This window comes from Chironomus tepperi, unplaced genomic scaffold (assembly GCF_022539635.2).
Source record: "Chironomus tepperi strain 1889 unplaced genomic scaffold, CSIRO-AGI_Ctep_v1 contig_445, whole genome shotgun sequence".
Lineage (NCBI taxonomy): Eukaryota > Metazoa > Arthropoda > Insecta > Diptera > Chironomidae > Chironomus > Chironomus tepperi.
Window position 1 is genome coordinate 120,058 of NW_027226567.1, and position 17,401 is coordinate 137,458.

Below are 17,401 nucleotides of genomic sequence, written 5' to 3' on the forward strand. Positions count from 1 at the left end.
TGTTTGCTAGTAATAGAATCCAATAAAAGTAAACAAACTTTTATGATTGGATTTTTCAATTTGTTGAAGAAAACTTTGAAAATTTTGTTGTGAAATTGAGAGAATTAATTGAAATTTCTGGTTGCAAGCATGCATGTGTCATGTAAAAGTTGCAGACTTGAGAAACTTGTCAGTAGCCATACAATTACAATGAAAATAATGTTTACAGTTTCAGACGGAGTTTGTGGAAAATTGTGCATGATCATAACGTTTTGACATATTCAATAATGAGCTGTGCACATGCAGCTATTACACAAAAGGAAGTCTCAAATTTCGATTAATTCATCTATGATAGCAAATAAGCTATTGCATCTAGGAAGTATGGAAGAAGATAGAACGTTTGAGACTCAAAACTATCATTAACAGAAGAATACTTTTTAGTTATCTTTAGTGCTGCAATCTGCTGTATTTTAAAATTTCATAGTCATCCTAGTTATCCTTCATTGTTTAAAATTATTATAATGATGTTTTAGCAGCAATATGTATATGAAATTTCTAATACTAATTAATTTCCTTTTTGTGATAACTTTTAAACTAATGCCAAAAATAGCTTAACATCGAAAAAACTCGCCAAAATTATTATTAATCCTTTTACGTGTGCCAAGCTAAAAAAGTTTATCCTTCGTAAAACTACATTAATTATAGAAATTAAATATGTAAAATACATAATGTAAAATTTACGAGTTTTAGAAACATGCTTCACTGCACAATATGGTAATTACGAATTAAAGGTTTTCATCTGCAGCTAGGAAATAGTAGTGGAATAGTTTTCAAATTGATGGGATCGTAGTTACTTCTAGTGACTTTCATATCAAATGGAACCATTTTCATTCATTGTTAAATGTCAACTTGACTGCCAAGTAGATAGTTGGCAGACGTAATGTCAGATTTAGGAGACGTATAATGAAGGTCATGGATCGCAACGATCAGCTAAGTAAGTAATGATCCAATTGTCTAATCGGATCTAAATGTTTTATCACTTCTGTACCCATTCAACTCATTTTATGGTAATCGTGACCAAATCAAAAGATGTCTCTATGCCACATGGTTACTAATAAAGTAAGAGCTCGAAGTCAACACGAATTACATATTTAACTGAATTGACTTTTTCTAAGTTTCTTCATACAGAATCCAAATCGTATTTGAGCTGTGACGTATGGTATGAATTTAAATTTTATGTGTCTTAGCTTCTCACTTATAATCTTATAATTCCCATGAAAACCCTCCAGAGACATCCATTTTACTATTGAAAAATTCAAGATTTCAATCTAAACGATTTTTAATGGAACAGTTCCTCAAACCATAAATCTCTAGTTCTTATAGGAAAGCATCTGAATTCCGCATTCATTATTCATTTGGCCTTGAATTTTTCCCATCAATAAAGAAATTAAATTTTAATAGAAGCTATAAATTAATGCATATCTTCCATAATAATAAAACTTAAATTGGCAAACTTACACACACCGAAGCGCATGAACTATCAAGATGAAAGCAGAAGCCACAAACTTCTAAATTCGTAGCCCATTAACATAGATTGCTTGCTCTAATAAATCACGGTGTGTGTTTAATTTTCGCCAAAAATTTAATTTTCAACAATTCCTTCTCAGACGTAAAGTTTCTGTTATCTTTATGTTACCAAATACAATAAATATTGTTAAGCACGCTCAAGATGATGAGAAAAATTTAATTATATGTGAAGATTGTGAATAATTTAACTAAAATTAAAATGAGTTTCAGGTGTCTTTATACAGACTCACAAAAAAAGAAAAGAAATAATAAAATTCATTGTGTTGCCCATCAACCCTCAAGGTATCATCAATTTTACTCGCTATATCTCGAAGCAACAACAGCAGTTAAAGGAAGACAACTCATGCTTGTGCAAACACGAAGACATTAAGAAAAGTTTTTCGGAATGGAGCAAAAAAAAAAAAATTACTCGATTTTCATCATCAAATTTCGCATAAACGAGGAATGAACAAACACAAAAAAAAGTAAAAGAAAGGAAACTTTTTTCGCTAAATTGCCTCATCTTCAATTTATTTTCTTCTCACCTTTATGTTTTCCAAGTATTATTCACACATGTTTGATACATACTTACGTGTGGAAGAAGAGGAAAAGCACAAAACGACTATCATAAACGGGTGAATAAGAATGAAACTTTTTCCAAAGAACATTTTTCATTTCTACAACGATTTTTTAAGCGGATTTTCTTGGAAATGTGCTGATAAGAGAAAGTGTTGCTTTTTATCTTTAGAATATTATTGCTTTCGTCGGATTGAATGAATTGAGAACGGTTTGGACTGGTTTGGAAAATAAGAATTTTATTGCTCTAGATTTGGTCAATAACGTTTAGAATTAGTTGCTTAATTTCATCTTTTGGATGCTTTTTCTTCCTTCTCAGAAGCACCCAAATCCTAATTGAAATTCATTCGAATTGCACAAGTTGGCTAATCGATCAAAAATCCGGCACCACCCGATGTGATTCTGATATTGCCATAAATTCAAACCAAATTCGGCACCAAGCCAAAGACACACTGGCCTGAATTCAGATTTTTTATCAATTAACCGAATTGTGTTTTTCGGGTGGCTTGACTTAAGGTCCTTCAGTTGAAATCGAATCGTTGTATAATGTAGGGTTTGGTTAAAGTACTGCTATCGATGATCTGTTATATCATCATATTGTTAGGTTCAATTCATCACCCTACAGTTGCTTTTTCTTTGATCATTTGACATCTAAGCTAAGTTAAATTCTGGAAATGTATAAAAATTGTTTATTACGCAGTTAAGTTAAATTTCTAGGTACTGAATGTCGTAGGTTTGGATCTTGCAAATTCCAAAATGTAAGATTTTTCAAAAAATTAGATGCTTTAAGCACCTAATGCACAAGATCAATATAAAATTGTAGCTCTAAGCAACGTTTTACAGTTGAATAAACTCTTGGAAAATGATTGTTGATAGCTAGACAGTAATTGATTCGATTACGTAATTGCCAAGCAGTACCCAGAGATAGAACCCACTTAAGGCACTATCTAAAAACCGCAATATTTCAGTATGTCTGCTACTAACCCTAACAGCGAAAGAGACAACTTTTAGGTACCGTAGTGGTATTTTTGTATCCTGAAAGCATGCTCTTTGCCTGTTAGGGTAAGTAAAAAGCGTTCAAAAATCCCGATAAATATCATCAAATCTCAACTCAATTTTTTCAACAACTCCAATAAACTCACAAAATAAATGAGCATATACATAATGTAAGACACGATCTTCTTCTTTTGTATCATAGAGTTTATGTAAATAGTATATTAAAGAAAAAAATATTTTTTTGTCAAAAGGGTTCCTTTGACACTTTAATGCCGCCTTTTCACCACATAAAACCAAATTTTTCCATTTTCCAACTGCCACTTGACATACGTACGTACATATATACATAGAAAAAATAGAATAAAGAATAAAGTAAAGAATCATCGTAACACGAGCGAAATGCTTGCTAAAATGTGTCACATACACGAAATATTATGTTCCTAGGGTATGGAAGCAGCAAAAAAAAAACAGGGAATGGAAGAAAACAAAAAAAAAATAATAAGAAAATTGTGTTTTTCCTTTGTTGAATGCAAAATTTTTTTTTTTCACTCTCAATTCCGCTCGGTGTGCTTCTTTTTGCTTCCTATTCGCAAGGAACATTGTGGAAATTCTGACACATGACAAAGGTACAACGAAGTTTGCTGCTCGTTGGTTATAATTCAAGACAGATTAAGTGAAAGTTTTTTTTTATTCTGTAAAATAATTTTGGGAATTGTGTTTAGAATTTATTTGACATCAAAGAAGTTATTGTGGAAGATTGTTTATCCTGCATGAGGATGAATGCTACAGTTGTCTCGCAAGCAGAACGACAGCTATTGTTTAAGGATGAAACTCTGTTGTATATAAACCACGACACATTCAACAAACTATTTAATTAAATATATTTTTTTTTTTTGAACTTTTTGAAAGAAAAATTTCTTTAATTAAAAATTTTTTAATTTTTTTCTTGTTGAAAAAGTTTCATTTTCTTTAATATTCAATTTAGGTTGAGAATTTATTTGCAAAATGTTGAGTTTTTCAGCGAAAATTTTTGTTTCTATCTAATTAAAGGCATTGGTTTTTGGCTTTGAGATTAAACATTTTTTTTGGCTTTAATTAATGAAATATTACGCAATTTAAAAGGAATTAGAAAACCAACTTAAATATTTATGAAAATTAATGTTCATTGTTGATAAATGAAATGATGAAAATTTTCTTAGTCATTATGATTTTTCAGATAATTTTCGCCATAGAGATTAATGAATTTTGATGAAACTTTTCGTTGTTTTGTTTTATTTGATTATTAAGTTATTGATTGAGTTGATGATGACTAGTGGAAGCTGTTCAGCTTTAGTTTAAAGATTAGGCGTTATGAAGCAGATGCTGATTAAGCAATTGATGAAAATTGTTAATCAATGCCAAAACTTTAAGTCAATTCAAATTTTGTATGAAAAAGTCGTCTGACTTTCATATAAAATTGAAGTAGACTTCAAGCTCAATCAATAATAAAGTAACTAATTTTGTATCTAAGATTTGCAGTCAAGAGGCATGAAATTAGAGAAGATCAGATAATATCCATATAAATTCCAATAATTTATTAAATAATATTTCTGTGATTAGACAATAGATATCATACATGAGCCTCTAGCTAATAAAGTTGTTGGATATTTCATACATTATTATGACAATATTAATATTTCTATGAGACAATTGCTGGTATAATATTCATTACAATTTTATGGGATTCAACTTCAACTCCTTATATGAAAATTCAAGATCCTAAGGCTTTTATATATATTTGAAGAAAATTTCCCTTAAATATTGCAATTGACAAAATCTTTATATGAAACTCGAGCTTGTTTAGGTTCTATTTGTCCACGTGTAAGCTTTCTAAACTTTTTACATCAAGGCATTACACTTTAGTAAGAATATTGTAATGCAAATAATATGAAATACTAAAGAACTTTAGAAATATTAAATAATTCATAATTCATACTTATAAATTAATAAAACAATGAAACTTCGACCCGAGACACACTGGGACACACTGGGACACATTTACTAATATTCTACGTCAAAATATGCCAAAACAGCCATTAAGGTAGCTTCAGGACACCTTCATGTCTTCCCGTATGCATAACGACATAGTGGTACCTTAGGAACTCGAAGTTGACTCGGATTTAGTGTGGAAAAGTCGTCAACCGTTCTCGAGCTTATATAACTACATTAAGCAGATCGGGCAAATTAATTCTATTTTTTTCCAGACGATCTTTCCAACAAAAGATGAATAAAAATTGTTCCTAACCAAATACTAATTTATGCATGTATAATATTTCATACGGTCTATTGTACACACATTAAATAATGTCTATATCAACTTAAGGATGTAAAACAATTTTTATTATTTTATAAAAAAGGGTTACGAAAATTTTAGTGTAGGTGTCGATTGAGTAAATTATTTCAAAAGGTTTATATAGAATTTCAACAACTTTTCCCAAGAGTCTTCATTAAAATAAATAAAATATTAATAGTTCTCAAGAAACTTGAAGGCAGGCACAAATCTTCAATAAAATTATTAAAGTCTATGTCTAAGACATCTTGAAGTAGAAATACAAGGATTATAAAATATTACAAGGCAAAAGGGTTTGTTGATGAAATTTTCAATTTCCTGTCCTTGATTTAGTAAACAACATACTTAAATGGAACATATAGATTTGATTCTTAAAACCTCCCTTCTTCCTCCCATTGCTGCTGCTTTATTGCTCATGAAAACAATCAATATACTGAGCCCCACCCAGACTCTTTCGTTCTAGTTCTATTGTATTTTGATGATGACAGGAAATACATATAGTCTGAAATGTAATCAGCACAGCAGGGAGGGGGACTATTCGGTTATTACGTCACGTGTGAAGGATTGACACAAATCTAGATTTGTACCAAAATATTGATGGAAAAAATTGATTTTTTAGGTGTACCTAAATTTCCACCTCCCAGCATCCCTCCTTAAGTGCGTTACGTAATCAATGAATGACTCCCAAGTGAAAAACCAAACAAAATTGTGAAAATTTTTGAAATTTTTTTGTCACAACGTTTTGATATTATTTTCATAACAATATCTGATATTATTTCTGACGCCATAAATGAAAATATTTAAATTTGTTATACGATATATTAAAATATTAAAATTCAGCATTAATAAAAAGTTTGTGGGAAAACTTTACGCACAATTACACATAATGGATGTGAAAATCCTCATCAAAATAATTTACATCAGCATGAATTTCAGCTCAAAAATTTCAATCACATTAAAATCAAAATGAACCTCATTATTTATTTTGTGGCTTGAAATTTCACTTTAAATGTTCGTTATTAAATTTTATAAATTTAAATTTGTATTTTGACACATTTGCAGTAACTGAAAATTAATGATTTATCGTTGAGCAATTATATGATGAAGTTTTTTTATTATATTTCATCCCACTTCAAACATTATTCGCATTAATAATTATTAAATAACATATTCAGCATGTGATAATCATGGAAACGGTTATATATGCATGAAATGTATTCTCAGAACTTTATTTAATCATCGAAAATTAATTTCGATAATAGAATAATCGAAAAATGTTTAGCAAGTGTTACTAATGGAAATATTTTGTTGCTATTGGTTACATATTCGATTTAAAATTTAGATTTAAATTGTATTTGAAAAAGCTATTAAATATAGAAAGCGCATTTCCTGTGATATGATAACTATAATAGTTATTTTTTTTTTTGAAATTCGCTGTCATTAATGTTAATTTTCCTTAACGGATATGGATATTTGTCGACGTTTCCTTCCGAATTAATTCAATTTATGCATTTATAATTAGATCTACTCTGGTAGGCAATGAGAGTGCTATTGTTCCTTTTTTCCCACTTCACTTCATGTTTCTGACCACTTCCTTAATTTAACATTGTCCAAAATTCAGATTTTGTCTTTGTTAATTAAGAAAATTTTAAAATGGCAAAATTTGAACCGATTAATTTTAAATAACCGCATCAAATTTTAGTCAATCACCTTACCGATTACTGCACCATGACAGCAGGCAACCACAACAGTTAGCTGCAAAGCCCCAATACTTTATACAATGGATTTGTAAAAACCAGAGCTCGAAGATGCCTCTGAATTGGTATTCAAAATCTGACTTTAGCCGACAAGACTCCATATGAAAATCGAGTCGACCTCGAACTGAGTAAATTACTAACAGCAGAAGCTAATGAATGAATCAACAAACATTAAGAATTTTGAGTAAGATTCTTGCTAAACTTAAACGGTTTATCAAACAATTGCTTTTAACATCAACTACAAATAGTCCATCGCTTGCCTCTTTAAATAAAACCAGGATTTACTTCATCTATCATATTTCATTTCAAATTCACATTTCAAGTCATTAAGCAAGTTAAATAATTTCCCAACCATAAAATTCTACTTACATTCATTCCATCCACGATACTTTACTAGCCACTTTTTTGGTTGCATGAATAATTTCATGTGCTTCGTATTTTTTTTTATATATTTTGATAAATTTCATTGGGTTTTACGACAGTTAACTGAATTTTATGCCTGACTACCAAGCTCTTAACTTTAAAAACTTAAATTCATCAGGCTTGATGAATGTCTTAAGGAAAAGAAGATGAAAATAAAAAGAGCATAAAAAATCGACAAGAGGAAGGCACAGAAATTGAGAAGAACACAGAAAAGAAATTCAGTTGATAATCCTTCAAAAAAAATATTTTCTTCCTTACAAATTACGAGATATGAATTTTTTATGAGTCGTTTAAGCGCTCTTATCCTATTATGTAATTATTCAGTCAGTTTTTACTGTAGCATACTAAATTTAGACTTGGATTTTACTTTCTGAATGCTTATCAGGATGTTTCCAAAATTAAAGATTCATGATGATGAAAATTGAAGCTTTTTGCTAGATAAGAAAATTGAAGATTATTGATTTTTTTTGGACAGAATAATTTAGAATTCATTGGACATGCCAAAAAAAGTTTTCAATTATCAAAAAAATACGACACAATCTGCAGTAATCTATCGTTGTCATCTCAGCCCATGAATCAGATGGCCATTAGTATCATTATAAGATAATATCTGCCTACATACATAAAGCTATGTCGCTGCAAGCTTTTATATATAAATAGATTCATCAATTTGGTAAAGAAATGTTGGTTCAATGTCAAGGGTTGAGATCGTGACTCAAATATGAAGCTACATAATGCTATTATTACAATCATATTCAACTTAACTTTGAAGCACTATGAATGACTTCATCATTGTGTTCTTGTTTACAGACTGTAAGTGCAAAATTATTATTGTATTGTTTTGAAGCAGCTTCTTTGCTACAATTGACATTTCCTGATCTCAAACTTCACTCAATTTAGAAATTTTTATTAACTTTAGTGGCGACGTCCTTCGAGCAAAATGTCAACTAAATGTAGCAAGGATATAAGATAAGAGACTGAAAATGTTTCTTCGACAAAACAGGAAGCGGAACTTTGATGGCCTTGAGTCTGTAGTTATTTAAGTAAATTTATGCTTAATATACCCGGAAAGACATCAAAAAGTTTCTGAAGAGATGAAAGCTTTTGGAAATTATCAAAGATAGATTGGATGTCCATATGGTGAGAATTTTAAGGAACAAGCTGCTCTAATTTGTATTTTCATGCTGCTTGGAATATAAAAACTAATGATTAAGTGCAGGATAATTCAATTTGCTTCAGACAAAGTTTCCCAGCAATGCTCTAATTAAAATTTCTGTCTGAGCAAGAAAAAGTCTCAGTCAGACCGGACTATGACAAAACAACCTAAATAAAAAATGCCATCTGAGCTTAAGTTCTTTGTAATTCATGAATAATATATGTTCGGATAAGAGGATGAGTCCATTATTTGTCTGGCACAGCAAACGTCTACTCGATAAGATAACATGATTTTTGTAAATTTATGGACATACTAGAGTATTCTCTCAGGTGTCATACTAATGTGTACTTTTTGGGATCTTAAGTAGAGCATCTAGATCTTGATTTGTCTTCATTAAACTTAATGATCTGTCAAAAAACTTAATGGCTTTTTGGAAGACAAATTAAAATGCATAATTTAAATTAAAAATGCATATAAAGTGCTCGGGGTACACAACTTGGTGTCTAAAAATAGATCGAAATCAGCTGACATGGAGCCATTTTGCAATTGAGGTAATAACTTAAATACAGGTGACGTAGCGGTGTTCTAGGTTATTATCAAATTTATCATTCAAACCTGAAAATTCTTTAATTCAGCTACATTTGCTATTTGCTACATTAACTTTAAAAAGTCAATTTTTAGCCTCCCCTATAGTCATCCTACACCAAAAAAAGAGTTCCAAAGGTCACGTTGTGATTGTATATTACAACAAAGCTATTGAAACATTTTCAATTTAAGCAAAGGGTGCTCTACATAGGGATCATTTGAATGAACTAATTCAGGCTGAGAAGAGAAAAAAAAATCATAAGAATCTAAGCTCATTTGAATAGTCAGTTCAAAATCAGTTGGATGTAAAATCCAAAACAAAATTATTTCAATTGGCATCATGCTCATCATTATCATTGCTGTGCTCATTCAACTTGAAATTCATTCTCAACTATTCTTTTTAAAAAATTCATCGAACAGCATCCATAGTTGATATTAACTTTGTAAAATGTAGTTCATATGGAGCTGACAACATGAAAAATAATAATTTTTTTTAATCCCCTAATAACAGCAATCCGTTGCAAACAAAAGCCATTCTATGAACTTTATATCATATCATCTGATTTGTTAGCAATCATCGTTACAATTTTGCTTCTAACAAGCTTTTGTGTGCTCTATTTCATTATGTGTTTTTTTTTTGAGGCAAACGGAGAGAAACTTTATATTATCTTTTTAGCTCTGTATCTGCTTAAACAAATTACTGTGGCATGTGGATGGAAGAATCACATGCATACACAGTTGGATTACCATCAGCATCACTATATTACTTCATATATACAGTAAAATTTGTTTGTTCACATCACTTCACATACAGGTAAATGAATGAGCAGTTTGTGCATTTTCTCACCTCAATCTCAATCAAACATAACGTATGGAAAAAAAGGTGAGAAAATGGGTGGAGATAGACAGTTAGTCCATTCAATGAGATTTATGTTAACAATTTATAAGAACTTCTGCGTTATATCAACTGATGATTATGGGGATGGGGATGTGAACATTTTTTTCTTTCTAACACATTTTTGTGTTGCTTCCTTCATCACACAATTGACCTTAACCTTTCATAACATTTTTATATGTATCCACATATTTTTCCGGTACTTGACACATTTGTGACCACTATAATGTGAAGTTCTTGTTTTTTTTTTGGTTATTTTCACACTATAAAGTGATGCTTAATCTTTTTATTTCTTTGTAAACTTTTTATAATTTTCTATTGGTTTGGTTGATGATGAAGACCCGAGTGATGTAAACATTATGGTGGTTATGGAAGCAACTTTTGGGTATGTTCGGTACAATTTTGTTAATTGAGTCCAAATTTTGGTTCATGGTTTTATTACAAATCATTAATAATAATGGAGTCGTAATTTAAAAAAATACTAAATTTAAAATTTAAAAACCGTTAAATTTTGAAAATTTAAAAACGTTAAATTTTGAAATCTAAAAATCGTTAAATTTTAATAATTTTCAAAAAACTTTAATTCAAAAATTTCAAAAATTTCAGATTTTAAAATTTAAAAAACTAAATTTAATTTTAAATAATCGTTAAAATTCTAAAATTTCAAGATATTTACAAAATTTTGAATTCCAAATTACCGTTAAAATTTCAAATTTTTTATGGTTAGAGTTTTTAATTAAAACTTATCAAATTTTCCATTTTTTCGATAAATTGATCAATGTTAATCCAAAAATATAGTCATAACTGTAAGCAACATCTCCATGATGGGACACTCAATAATCCACTCCAATAAAATTCCAAACACCAAATTTTATTACATACATCACTCGGGTCAGTGAATAAAAAAGAAAACACACAAAAAAAAATCAAATTACCAATTTTAGAGTTAAGGATATCGATTTTGTTTTGTTGGCACTTAAACACACATTTGACTTCCCGTTCAAGCCGTTGATAATTTTCTCTCTTATTATTTTTTTTTTCAACATATAAAATTTTATTTAATGTTCAATCTTTTGTTTCCTTCTTTTTCTTATGCCGCTTATTGTCCTTGTCGCCTTTTTTATATTAACTTTTTTCTTTTAGCACATATAACACCACATAACATCTATATGTTATTTTCTGTAGAAATATAATTTTATTATATGAACATCACACACAAAAATATAACAATTCTAACACACGATAATGTCACATTTATATATGATGGGGATATAGGATGATGAAGAAAGTTTTTAACGGTTATCATTAAATGTTTTTGTAACTTTATTTATACTTTATCCTACTTTTTTGAACATCTTTACAAATCCATATCCACAACAGAATTAAGGAACAAAATCTGTATTATTTTTATGACACTTTACTTTCGCACAGCATGTAACTTAATGAATAAATCCGTAAGTAATAATAAACTTCAGCATTTAAATAATATTATATTCGTTTCTGCTCCTCAGGAGCTACCCGCGCGATAGACAAGAAAGATTATGTTGAACTGATGCATAAAAAATATTTTTCTTTTACAAGCCTCCCGAGTTATTTTTTTCTCCTTTCCTTACACGCTGTTATCAGTTCCCATTCATTCATATTCATTCCATTCAACTATTTTTGCTTTTGCAATGAGATTTTTGAGCGGCGGAGAGGAAAAATGTTGAGAGCATCAATATCGCGCCCAGTCAAGTTGTCATTCTTTGTTGGTGCAAAATAAACTTTTTGTGAGAGTAAAAATGCTTTTTATTTACATCGTGGAAGTATATTTACTTCCAATTTGTGTCATGCGCGAACTGGAAGTTCGAAGATTTCAAAATAATTTGATCTACAAGCATTATTATTTTACTGATGTTGATGATTGCTGCATCGTCTGGTGAGTGTGGGAATTTTTGTGTGATGATGGGAAATATTTCTGTTGAGAGAGGATTGTGAGAGGAATTTTACATGGATGAGAGAAGGTACAGGATGGTTGAAAAGGATGCGCAGTTTAGGGAGAAAAATAACGAAGATTTGAGGAAATTTGAATTGAATTTTTATTGAACGTTATGGAAATTACGGATTTATATATTTTTGATATGGAATTTAAACAGCAAGGAAGTTGGTATATGCTAGAAAAATATTAATCTTAAGTCTGAGGTCAATTTCGTACCACTATACCGTACCAACGGCGTTATCATTGGTACGGTTCAAATATACCACTTTAGCCATACCAGATGTACCGTTGTACCGGCTTGATGGTGTACCTATAGTGTACCGTACTGTACTGAACCACCATCCACGATGCAAAACGGTACTGGGAGCTTGTGTGAATTAAAGACAAATGTCTATGTGTGAATTATGAAATACGATACATAGTGACTTATGTTGGTTTAAAATGGAGATGTAATGCTTTTTGATGAATTAAAAATAAATTAAGGCAAAGATTGTGTTATAAAGAGAAATGGAGAATAGGAATTCAAGTTTTTCACAGATTATCGCTAAATAGTCGCTCCTAGGTTTAGTCTTCAAGCATGGAAATTGAATGACTGGACAACAATGTATCAATTCCCATTATTCAGCCATTAATGAACATGACAATCTCTTCAGGCTGAAATTAAAGCTACAAACCTCAAAATACATTAAAATCAATCCAAATCATTCAAGAATCATGCCAGAATCACAACATTCAATTGAAAAAAAGGAACCGTCTACCACCTACATGAAAAATGTAAACTTCATTTTATGTAATGACCTACAAACACGTAATTGGTACACTGCCAATAAATTTATTTATTGCTATTCATTTTCACTGTAATCAATTAATTAAAATTTATCATTCAGTAAATAATTGCGTGATTTTCATAATTCCTTCATTCATTCATTCATTCATGAATGTTTGATAAAGAATGAAGAGAAAAAAAGCAATAAAATGGGTTTGATGAATGGATGATTGAGCATTTGACCTTTAAACCGAGAGAAACATGAGATGAAGAATTTTTTGAGGAAGATTAAAGGAGATGTGTGTGGTAAGAAATTTTGTGTCTGAATGATCTGTCTGATTAATTTCTTTGGATGATTTAATTGCTTAAGATGTTATGTTTTCTTGTTATGCATTTTCGATTTTGCAGCAGGTTAGAGAATCGGTAAGTGGTTTCTTTATGTTTCTATGTCAGCTATAAATCACACAATGCTTAATAACCACAAGTTTATAACATCCAATTTCAACCTTGGTTGAAATCCACAAGAAAAACGACGTCCTGGAGCTCTAAAAGCTACATGGTGCAGAAAAGTGGTGAAAGAATGTCAGCTCGACGTACAGACAGAGAATTTGTACAAACCAGGTGACGGAGCTAGCCACAGAATCAGTCACAGCGTCAGATGGAAAACATTTTGTTGCAACTTAAGTTAGTTACAGTAAGCAAGTAACGATTAATCACAACACCTCATTCTCAGCATTATTCCTGAATGTTCACGAATGTTTCGGGATTTAACTTCATCTCACTTTAACATTAAATACCTTTCGTGGATTAATATCGCAGATTTCTGTAAAATAATGCCAATAAAAATTTGCACTGCTTAAATCGTATATTTATGCAGATAAAATCACCAGGATTTAATTCCAATTTAAAATTAATTTTTCATCAATTTATTCTCAAATGTTCCTTTTTCATTGAAAGCAGATCATAACTGTTCACCAGACAATTAATGAATACTTTTCAATATTAATATTAATCCAGAAATACAAACAACTTTGGTCTTTTTCATCAGAAACCAATATCAGAGTTAATACCTCAAATAAATAAAAATCCTTTCTGTCTGCAATAAAATCCTCATTATATTCACTATTGGAATTATTGTACAGAGAAACCGCTAAACATAATTTCCCCGCACAATTCACATACAAACTTTCACAATATTTTTTTCATATTCATCCTTTATACACTTTAGTATATAGTATAGTAAAATAGGAGATAGTAAAAAAAAGCAAAATGCTGATAATTGCGGCATTGCATGAAAAATCTCATCAATTTATGGTTTGGCGGTTTTGATGTTGATTTATGGCGGTTCGCTATATTCATATCTCCACTGTCTGGGAACCAGTTTATGCCCTTTATTATCGGCAAGTGGAAGTAAAACAACAACAAAAAAAAATTGTTTTATGTGAAGGAATGAAAAAATATAAAAATCGCATTTTATTGGCAGTGAAGGATTGCAGGAGCTGCAATAAATCATGACAGTGAACAAAAATTATATATCTCAGTGGCTCATTAAATAATTAATGAAAATGTGGTTTTATTACTCACATATACCAGCAGTTCTTTTTCATATATTTTTTTATTATTATTGCATGATTTCGCTCATCAGTGAACTGAAACTAGTCAAAGTAGAATAATATTTGTAATATTTGAGGTTTGGTTGGATTGAGCGCAGTTGTGTGCTGTGAGTAAACAACAGATAGCAAACAGTGGGTTCAAGACACAGCATGTACAAATTTTAATTTATTTGCAAGTATTCACGATTCCTTTAAAGTCTTTATTACACTTTAAGCTGCAGTTCCCCTTTCTGATTGGACAAAAACAAAGACATTAAAGCTTCTTTTGCTATAAATCAACCACAATACATCTGCATGCACGTCATCCTTGTCATCATCAACATCATCATCAAAAAAGTGCACTCGTTCCTTAATTTATGTAAATATTATGCATATATGAATGTTAACTTCACGATAAAGGCATGGAGATTTATTGAATTTTTCAGTTTGCCATCGCATCCATAAATTAATAATGAAGTACTGAAGTTGATTTGCTTGATTAAGGATGTCAATGATACAGAAAATGGGAACAAGGGCTATAGATCCCCAGCGAAACAAATGAAGAAGGCTCTGCAATGGAGTTTGAAAGGCTTCGCTAAACCTCTTTTAATAACACTAAATGGAAGCTGCTTCTGTTTGGCTGCACAAATATGCACAAGAGTCTTCTTCATTTGTCCATACTTGAGCTTATTATATGTAGAGCTCCAAGTCGACTTGGGCTTAGTATGGAAAAGTCACTCAAGTCAATTCGGCTCCATATAAAGCTTGAGTCGACTTCGAGCTCTATTCTGTGACACACTAGAGTCCAGAGACATACGTTGTGGACAAACATTGTAGTAGACCTTGAATTACCTCAACATTCAAGCACAGCAACACAAACCTTTAAAAATTTTCAATGTCACATTTACCATATTTTCAAGAAATCTTCCTCACCTCATATCCCACAGCCTGCCTATATACGTAATGAAATAAAAATTCTCATTTACATATGTATATCATACATTATCATATAAAATTAGAATTAGCATCATGAATTGAAACCACAATGTGACAGCATATTGCCTCTATTGCCACCTTTGATGCTTGTTCCATTTTCATCGTCTCGTGTGTTGCTGATGCCTTTTCCTTAAATAGGAAAAAAAAGGAAATATAATTAAAAATATTTTTAATTACCTAATTAAAACTTAATTGTACGAAAGGAGGGAATGAAGGAATATGAAAGACTCACAACAGAAGCAAGCAACAACAAAAATGTGAAATAACAATAATAATAAGGAACAAAAAATCAACTTTTTTTCACTCAAACTTCTTCGAATGAATTGTGTGGAAAATTGTTCATTTTCATAAGCATTGTGCCTTTAAATATTTACTACAAAAATATGAAATGATGACGAAAGGAGAGAGAGATGGAAAGAAATTAAAAGAAATTACTTAAATTATCTTCTTATTCCTTTTTTCACCACTTTGAAACCTAATTGAAATTCATGAAAGTGGAAAATTTTCATTTATGAAATATTCATGGTTAAAATTTTTCTCTCTCACAACAGCAATAGCAGCAAATTGTTGGCAGGAACAGAACTTAATAATAATAACAACATGAAAAAAACGTAAAATTAAAAAAAAAATTGGAGAAAATTTTATTTGTTGAACAAAATAATAGAGGAAGTAAGGAAAGCAATATAGAAGGTTTATTGGTTTAATAGCGCATTTTGTTTCTACATACCTTAATGATTTACAGATGCCTACGAACGATCTGTAGCATATAATATCCAAATATAATTAGTAACTCTAATTATGTATGAAATCAGGCTAGGACTTAGCTATTGCAAACAAAATTGTCAAATAGAAAAAGTGTCGGATCAGTCACCTTTGAAGGAACCATTAAACCAGTGCTGTGCAACCTAAGTGTCACGATACACTGGCTCGTCAAAAATCTCTGGTGTACCTCGAATCATTTTCTAGAGCTTTGGAACTAAAATGATCCCACCACTGGATTAATCAGACATTACAATACAGAAAAAGGCAAACGGAGTTTTGGCAGTAGGATAAGCATCTGGCGGACAGCAGTAGAGATCGAATCAGCAGAACAATAAATAAACTAGCAGAAATAAGCGCTTTGACAAGGAGCAGAAAACCTGTTCAATCGATTTATTAACCTCCTTTGATTCGGAGTGGTTCAATAGGAACTAGTCATCATCATTAGATCTAAAGGATACTTCAACCTAATATATATTGTGAATGAGAACTTCAACTTTAAGATAAATCTTCTAAAAACGAACACGATTGTTCTTGAAAACACAAAACCTTGATAAATTTTAAATGTCAAACATAAGAACTCAATAAACATGCAGTACATGCATACAGAATATCAACAAAAACAAACAAGCATCCAATAACAAGACAAAATGTAAAAAACTCTCATTTTCCAACATAAAAAGCAGTTCTACAATAACATTGAGAGAAATTAAAACATAAGCAAAGCTTTGAATTTCAATGTTGATTCATAGCACAAGCAAGCACTCAATGTGATGTGATGAAAGCACATGGTAGAATGGCAAGTAAATACAATTGAAAAAATATTTTTTCCTTTTCCATATTTTTTTCATCTGTACATTCTGTTTGTTTACTCAATTTCATTTCAATGTTCTTAAAAGATTTTCCGTTTTCTGCTTTTACTGATTTTGAATGCTTTTTTAAAATGTTGCTTACAGATTTTCCTTAGTAGGGGGAAAATAATTTTAAAATGGGAGACGAAAAAAGCTTAAACAAAAGCCTCATTTTCTGTCATTTTTTTGAAGAGCTC

The 17,401-nt window shown here is 30.6% G+C and overlaps 1 protein-coding gene across 1 annotated transcript in view; it reads right to left on the bottom strand.

The window, feature by feature from the left end:
* LOC139098210 (cell adhesion molecule DSCAML1-like) overlaps positions 1–11,782 on the bottom strand; it is a 51,334-nt gene extending 39,552 nt beyond the window's left edge. Inside the window, exon 1 of the mRNA XM_070650340.1 lies at positions 11,198–11,782. The gene's annotated coding sequence lies outside the window, so the exon portion shown is untranslated. The remainder of the gene's footprint in view (positions 1–11,197) is intronic.
* Positions 11,783–17,401: the final 5,619 nt, after the last annotated feature.